Genomic DNA, 9291 nt, shown 5'->3' with positions numbered 1-9291 from the left:
GTTTCCACTATAATTATGTTCTCTACTTGCTCAGGTATCTTACTTAACATTACAGAATCCCTCATATTCTGCCTAAATTTTTCTCGCAACATTCTTGTTTGGGGTAGTTTAGTCAATTAAACCAATTTGATAATTCAAATTTGGCAAGTAATTTTTTTCTATTTCAGGAATTGCATTAGATTTTTAAAATTCTTGGCATTTGAGAGATACTGCATATTATCACCTCTACATGACTGTGCTTTCCTTAGGAAAAAATTGTATTTTTGCCAGAATACTTTTGAAAATGACATAGTCTTTGAATATGAAAAGTTACATCAATATGTTTTTAGTAGAAAATTGTTTTTACTGTAGACTTCAGCAAAAATATTGTGTCTCATAGTAGAGCCAATTGTATTTAATTTCTGAAGATTAAATGTTGCCAGTTTTGGTTAGTGTGTAAATTTCACGAACCCTCTTTTTAAATTATGTTTCCATTCCCTTCATTTCCACTGTCATATTGAGGAGAACTCACATTTTGCAACTGGCTATTTCAGTTTGGCACCTTACTCTTGCGATTTCAATTTGGCACCTTACTTCAATCAAAGAAAACAATTTGCTATATTTTAAGCACAATTGTGAATTGCATGTATTTCAAGGAGGATGTGCAATCCTAATTGCAAATTTGACTGGCGTTTTTCATAAGTGTTTTCACTGTTATGATTTTTGGAATGCCTTTCATTATTGAATTTATTCTGTGTAATATCAAACACTAATTTATGTATATTCCAGGGAACAGCCAGTTTTATTTTGGAGCCCAGTTTGATGCTGTTTGTGAATCATATGCCTCATCATTCTGTCACTTCTGACAGCTCAAAGGAGTGAAATCAAAAGCTTTGCATTTTCATTAGCTCTTGAATTGGGTAGGAATAATTTTCTCTTGAACATAGTTCTTTTTAGGAATCTCTTTTAATGAATAGAAAAAAACTTATTAATTCATTTTAATTAGATAAGTTTTTAGTTCTGTATATAAACTAGGTAAGCTTGACAGAATAAATATTTTCTGTGAGGAGGTGAAATTATCTTGGCATAAATGAAAGCTTCCTTCTCTGCTATTCTATGATTCCTAGCTGAAGAGCCTATAGTATCATTATTGCTATGTGTTGAATTGTCACTTCTAGCTATCACACATAAAAAGAAAATTTGTCATTTTCTCTCAATTAAATCAAATTCACTAAAAAACTAGAAATAACTCGAAATATGCATCTAGCTATTAAATAAAATTTAAACATTTTTCCTGTGAAATGTGCTAGTCTTGGAGTTTAAATTTACTAGCATAAGCCTTCACTTTATAAACATTTAGTTTTCAGAGGAAATTCTGCATTAACTAGTTTTTTGGTGTTCAAGTCTACTCGCAAATTACATTCTTGTATGCTTTGAGGAAGAAGAGCTATCTGACTAAATAATCAGAAGTATAATGTTCTAAATGTATATTGTATTAAGGAATATATAATACAGAAGAGAAAAAATAGTCAAATATGAGAAATTATCAAAAGATAAAAATGAGCATAATATGTGAGAAATTATAAGATAGACAATGCCTTGAAAAATTGGTGAAACTAAGAAAATTAAAAATGGGAAAAACATTACGAAAAAAGCACATATTCATTTTGAAATTTAGACTATAATTGATGTTGGATATAGAATCACTATTTAAAGAAAGAAAACCACCCTTTATCTATTCAACACTTATTTCATCTAAGTATTAAACAATTTTTAATTTCCAGGTTTTAAAATAGTTGCATGACTACTTGAGAGTTTAAAATTGTCCAGGTCATACACAAATTCACATCATATATAGGTATATATGTATGAGTATGTATTTACATATGTAATTCATAGCATATATGATGTATGTTTGTGTATGTATATGTGGTTTGTGTGTAATTATATTTTGTTTTAATTGTCAAATTCATCATCTCCAAAAGCTTTTGCATCTATACAGGTCACAGCAGAATAATCAAAGAGACCTGCTAAATTTTGAAGAAAGCTGTTTATTAAACAATCAAAATTATTTCTACCTAGAAGTTTTACTAATGACATTTATTTATCTCTGCTCAGATATTTGGATCTAATACCACAACTTTTTAAAAAATAATATCTGTTGACATTCCTCAATTATTTTTCTGAGTCTTCTCTCTGGAACAGGAGAGAAATGGATCTTGGGTCACTTTTTAAATCCTTTCTTCCTCTGGCTAAATTCAGAATGGAATTTCAGAGACACTATATCAAACCATGTACCTAGACCTGACCATTTACAATTTGAGCCTATATTAATCTGACCACTAATGGGCAAACAAATTATTATCACTGTTTATAGCTTCTCTACATTTTCTTCTATTATTTTGTGCCTTCTTCTTTTCATCTCATTAACAATTTCTGAATATTATAGATATTTTGCCTGTCTTTTCTGTGCAGTAAATTGTTGCTTTCAAATGTACACTTTGTCTAATGACTTTTGTAGAATTAATAAACTACACTTTTTAGAGCAGTCTTAGGTTGATAGCAAGATTAGGTGGTAGGTACTATATACCTCTTGTCACCAATAATGATCAACCTTTCTCACTATCAACATCCTGCACCAAAGTGCTATTTTTTTACACCTTATTAGCCTATATTTATACATCCTTATCATCAAATGACCATGGTTTACATGGCGTACATTGTATGGGTTTTCAAAAATATATTAATATAACTACCATGATAGCATTATGCAGAATTATTTTACTGCCATAAAAATCCTCTGTGTTCTGGCTATTAATCATTTCATCACCACAATCCCCAACAACCACTAATCATTTTACTCTCTACATAATTTTTCTCCTTTCAAAATGTCATATAGTTGGAATCAGACAGTACGCAGCCTTTTTACATTTACTTCTTTTTCTTAGCAATATGCATTTAAGATTCTACTGTGACTTTTCATTCTATGAAAGCTAATTTATGCATAGCACTAAATGATATTCCATTATCTGGACATGCCACAGTTTATTTATCCATTTACCTACTGAAGGACAATCTTGTTGCCTCTAAGTTTTGATAATTATGAATAAAGCTGCTATAAACATCTGCAGGCAGATTTTTGTGTCAGCATACGTTTTCAACACTTTTGGATAAATACCAAGTAGTAGGATTGCTGGATCATATAATAAGAGTTTGTTTAGTCTTGTAAGAAACTGCCAAAATGTCTTCCAAAGCTTCTGTACTATTTCACATTCCCACCAGCTATGAACAAGGGTTCCTGTTACTCCACATCCTTGACAGAATTTTCTCTTTTCAGAGTTCTGGATTTTAGTCATTCTAATTGGTATATAGTGGTATTTCATTGTTGTCTTAATTTGAAATTCTGTAATAACATTTGATATTGAGCATATTTTTGTATGCCTGTTTTCCATCTGTGGTGTGATGTCCATGTGTTTTGCCTATTTTTAAATCAGATTGCTTATTTTCTTATGGTTGAGTTTTAAGAGATTTTTGTATATTTTGGATAATCATTCCTTATTGTAATAGTTTCTTTTGTAAGTAGTTTCAATCTGTGGCTTGTCTTCTAATTCCCTTGACAAGATCTTTAGCTGAGAAATGTTTTAAATTTTAATAAAGTCCAGCTTATTGATTCCCCTAGAGATTCTTCCTAAGGGTCTTCAAACTTTCCAATACTATTTATTTAAAAATAACCTGTCATTTCCCCCATCGAATGACTTTGGCACTCATAGGGAAAATTGTTAGATTTTAATAGAAGGTTTGTTTTGGGGTTCTATATTTCATTTATCCATAGGTCTGTTTTTATGGCAGCACTACACTGTTTCGATTACTAAAGTTTTGTAGTAAGTTTTGAAATCAGGAATTTTTTATAACTCTAACAATGTTTTGTAGTTTTCAGTGTACAAGTCTTTTGCCTTCTTGGTTAACTTTTTTTGCTAGCTGTTTTATTCTGTTTATGCTTTGGCTGATGAAGTATTATTCTCAATTTTCTCTTGGAATTGTTTAATATTAGAGTATAGAAAGGTAACTGATTATTGTCTGTTCATTTTGCATCCCCAAAATTTGCAGAATTTATTTATTAGCTCTAAACAAGTTTTTGTTTGTTTGTTTGTTTCATTTGTTAAACCTTTGAGGTCTTCTACATATAAGATCATGTTGTCTAAAAGCAGATATAATTTCACATCTTCCTTTTAAATTTGGATGCCTTTTAAATCTTTTATTGCCTAATTACTCTGTTTGGGACTTCCAGTACTCTAATGAATACAAGTGGTGAAAGTGAATATTCCTGTCTTAGTCTTTACCTTACAGGAAAAGGTTTCACTTATTTATATTACATATGATGTTAGCCATATGTTTTCCATATATGATTTTTATTATGTTGAGGCAATTTCCTCTTATTTTGAATTTGCTTAAATAGCTTACCATGCAAGGTGTAGAATTATGTCAAATGATTTTTCTGCATCAATTTAGATAATTATGGGTTTTTTCTCTCTTTTACTCTGTTAACGTGGTATTATTATAGTGAATGAGTTTTGAATATTGAGCCATCCTTGCATTCCAGAAATAAATTCCACTTGGCCTTGGTGTTTAATTCTTTTAATATGCTGATAATTCATTTAGCAAGTGCTTTAGTCATGATTTTACATTAATATTCATAAGGGGGATGGGTCTGTAGTTTTCTTTTCTTCTAGTGTTTTTGTCTAGCATTATTATCTGGGTAATGCTGGCCTAATAGAATGAGTTAGAAAGTTTTTCTATTCATACTTTTTTTGGAAGAGTTTGAGAATTTCCATTAAACTTTTTGTAAAAGTTTGTTAAAATTTATCAATGAAGCCATTTTGTTTTTAACTTTTCATTGTGGGAATTTTTTATTGTTAATTCACTTTATATTTAGTAACTCCTAATGCTATCCTCATTAATTACAGTTCTATTCAATATTTCAATTTCTTTATAACAGATTCTTGATATGTTGTATGTTTCTATGAATTCATCTATTTCATTTAGATTACCTAATTTGCTGGTGTACAATTGTTCATAGTACACTCTTATAATCCTTTTTATTTCTGTTAAAAGGTAGTAATGTCCTCTTTTTCATTTTTTGTTTTGGTTGAGCCTTGTCTCTTTTTTTCTTAATCAATTCTGCTAGAAATTGTTAAATTCTGCTCACTTTTTGAAGAATTAACTCTTCGTTTCATTGATTTTCTTTACTGACTTTGTATTCTCTATGCTATTTACCACTACTCTAATCTTTTTCATTTCCTTCTGTGGACTTTAAAGTTACTTTTTTTCATTCTACGTTTTTAAGGTATAGAGTTAGATTTTTAATTTGAGAACTTTTTTCTCTTTATTGTAATTGTTTGGAGTTATTAATTTTCTGTTTTGCTTTGCTTTTGCTAAATCCCATGGGTTTTTATATGTCGTGTTTCCATGGTCTTTTGTCTCAAGATATTTCCAATTTCTCTTATTTGTATTAATTCATTGGTTAGTTAACAGTGTATTGTTTAGTTTCTATATATTTGGATATTTTATAGTTTTCCATCTGCTATTGATTTATTGTTTTGTTCCATTGTCATATGTTGTATGATTTCAGTCTCTTTAATTTATCAAGACTAGTTTGTGTACTAACGTGTTCTGTGTTTATTTCAGAAAAAATATTTATTCTGCTGTTGTTATGTGGAGTATTCTATATATGTACATTAGTCTATAGTGTTGTTCTAAACCTCTCTTTTCTTTTTTTTAATTTTTAAGCCAAATTCCTAAAATCATTCAAAAAACACTTGCATTTTATAATTGTCAAGCAATGCATTTATGTAATAAAAGATACAACAAATTTAGAAATAAAAAATCTCACACTATATTCCAAGTACCAAAATAAGAAAGAAGAAATTTGCAAATTAAGAAATTATCAATGTTGCTCAGAAACATGCCTTACTTTTACTCTGAAATTCACTTTAACTGCTTGACATATAATTTAGTACTTAAAAATAATATAGCTAAGTTGTTTAACAGTATTCATAGAATGTTACTTTTCTGGGTAGACAGGTTTCACACAACAGTTTTCAATTAATGATGAGAATTCATTTGATAATTTTAGTCATAATTTATGATTCACTGATTAATAAATTAATAATTTATTCAGTAATTTAGATGCCATAAGAACCATTGAAAGGAATAATCGGATAGTTGCTCATTGTACAATCCTGCCCATTAGTAATACTAAGCCAAGAATCTGATAGCTCTCCCACTCTGTTGAATTACATGTTTCCATTTGTGTGATTTTGGTCAACAACAAAAAATCAATACACAATGTCACGCTTTTTCCTTTTCCTTTTTTTTTTTTTTTTAAACGAGCAGCTCGATGATTTGAGAGGTTGGTTAGTACAACACAGAGAACATAGGGAGAAAGTATAAAATGGCATTTAATGCCAATGCCAATACATATTTCATTATGTTTATAACTAAGGATATTATTAATATTTGTGTTGTTTTTCTTTAGAACATAAATCAAAGCCATTAACTTGGACTTGAGGTATATACACATTACACACACAACCTTAAGTCAAATACTTTTCATAAGTAGCATTACATTTTAAAATATTGGAAACTGAATATCTGTGCTGATTTGTATTTTGACTTCATGGAACAAGAAAAAAACAACATTCAACTAGGGAGGGTTATACTGATAACAAAGCTCTTAAAATTCAAAATGTCTTCCTCTCCCTTTGTACTTACCACAGGCTACACAATGTCCTGAGAGGATTCATTATGAGAAATATGTCAATAACAGCTTTAATTACTTACTTTGGAAAAAACTACTGAGAAAGCACACTGGAAGGTGAGACTTTGTCTTTGTTTTCAAATAAGTGGTCCTAATTTTTCTTCTTATAGCAAATGTTTAAATCAGTTTATTTTAAATATATATAAACCATTAACTTTTGCAGCTCTCAGGTACTAAGTCCAGCACTTCATTTATACAAAGTCTATGAGAAGAGGTCAGCAGAGATCATCTAATCTTATGTCATGACATCATCCATTCAAGTCCTTGCCACAATCCCTCGCCAGTTAGAGCACAACATGCCTGGATATGCCACTGGTGATCTTTAATAGAAGTTAGCTTCAAAAACTGGGAGATTTCTGCTACAGTCATGCATTCTTTAACATCTTGGTTATTAGCAAAAATCAGCAATCCAGCTTTTCTTAGATCCTCATGTGCTAACATTTTATAGAGTTCTTTTCTAGTTACAAATCCTCTCTCTGTCTGTACTGTCCACAACAACTATTACAAAAATTGGTAAAGGATGGTAGTTTTCCCTGCATTACCCAGCCCAACAAAGATAACTTTGTGCTCCTGGTGATTGAACAGTCTCCATATTCCGGTGAAGAGAATTCCCATTCTCAGGCAGTGGACCCCCCCTCCAGACACTCGGGCCGCCTGGCCTCCTCTGGCTCAGGCTGAGCGGGAGGAAAGAGACGCCCTGGAGCCTCCGCCTCTGCTGCTGCTTCCGCACTGGCCGCGGGCCCGCTTCTAGGGAAACAGAGGGAGGCCGAAGCTCAGGCCGCCCCGCCACGCGCGAGGCCCCGCCGCTGCCGCCGCGGCACTGGCCTGGCTCGCAGGCATCGCCGCCGCGCTGTCTGCAAGGAGCCTCGCGGGTCACCCTCCTCCCCCAGCTCCTCCTCTCTTTTCCTATTAAACTTCTGCCTGGTTGTTCTATTCATTATTGAAAGTGGAGTATTGAGGTCTCTTTTTATTATAGAACTGTCTACTCTCATTCCAATTCTGTCAATGGTTGCTTCAGGTATTTAGGGTTAAATTTTTGGTGCATACATGTTTATAATTATTAAATCTTTTCAGTGAACTATTTTATCATTATGTTATGTCTTTCTTTGTCTCCTGTTACAGCTTTTAATGTAAATCCCATTTTATCTGATATTACTGTAGCCACCTCTCCTCTCATTTGGTTAGTATTTTCATAGACTGTCTTTTTCCATCCTTTTATTTTCAAACTATGAGTGTGATTACACATAAAGTGAGCCTCTTGTAGACAGCATATAGTTCAATCTTTTTGTTTTGTTTTCATCCATTCAGGTTATCTATTTTTTTATTTAGGGAGTTTAATCCATTTATATATAAAGTAATTATTGATAGGAAAGTACTTCTGCCATTTTGTTTTCTGTATACCTTATATCTATTTCTTCCTCATTTTTTCCATTACTGCCTTTGTGTTTGATTTTTTTGTAATGACACATTATGATTACCTTCTCACTTAAAAAATATTCTATATAGGCCGGGCGCGGTGGCTCACACCTGTAATCCCAGCACTTTGGGAGGCCGAGGCGGACGGATCACAAGGTCAGGAGATGGAGACCATCCTGGCTAACACAATGAAATCCCGTCTCTACTAAAAATACAAAAAAAAAAAAAAAATTAGCCTGGTGTGGTGGCGGGCGCCTGTGGTCCCAGCTACTCAGGAGGCTGAGGCAGGAGAATAGTGTGAACCTGGGAGGCTAAGCTTGCAGTGAGCCGAGATCGCGCCACTGCACTCCAGCCTGGGCGACAGAGCGAGACTCCGACTCAAAAAAAAAAAAATTATATATATATATATTCTATATATATTTTTTGTGGTTACCATAAGGATTACATATAACATTCTAAAGTTATAATGGCCCATTTTAAATTTACTTCAAATGCATTTGAGAACTCTAATCCTTTGGGGTATTTTTGGTGTTGATTTGTGATTATTTATGTTAAATCAGTGTTTATGTTACTGATGTCACAAATTACATCTTTGCATACTGGGTCCCCATTAACATAGATTTATAATTATTTTTGTACTTTTATCTTTAAAATTGTGTAGAGGAATAAAAAGTAGAGTTATAAATAATTACAGTATACTTATTTTTATATTTTTCTATGTATTACTTTTACTGGAGAACTTTCTATTTTTTTATGCCTTTGAGTTGCTCTAGTGTTTCTTATTTGATATGTAATCTGACAGAATTAGAGTCCTTATAAGAATGGACACCAGAGTGCTTTCTCTTTTTCTCTTTCTGTCCCTCCCTCCCTTATTTCCTCTCTCCCCTTTTTTCCGTATGCACTAAGAAAAGCCATGTGAACACACAGCAAAAAGGCGGCCATCTGCAACACAAGTGGGGAAACTTCACCAGACACCAACCCTACTGGCACCTTAATCTTGTACTCCTCAGCCTCCATAAAATGAGAAAATCAATTTCTGTTTTGTAAACCACAGAGTCTGTGGTATTTTGTTACAACAG

General features: G+C 32.3%; 1 pseudogene; it reads right to left on the bottom strand.

The window, feature by feature from the left end:
* Positions 1 to 6977: 6977 nt before the first annotated feature.
* Positions 6978 to 7429, bottom strand: LOC112131003 (ADP-ribosylation factor-like protein 5A; annotated as a pseudogene).
* Between the last annotated feature and the right edge of the window lie 1862 nt (positions 7430 to 9291).

This window comes from Pongo abelii, chromosome X (assembly GCF_028885655.2).
Source record: "Pongo abelii isolate AG06213 chromosome X, NHGRI_mPonAbe1-v2.0_pri, whole genome shotgun sequence".
NCBI lineage: Eukaryota > Metazoa > Chordata > Mammalia > Primates > Hominidae > Pongo > Pongo abelii.
Note: the sequence above shows the minus strand (reverse complement) of the source record. Positions and strands in the feature narration are given on the sequence as shown.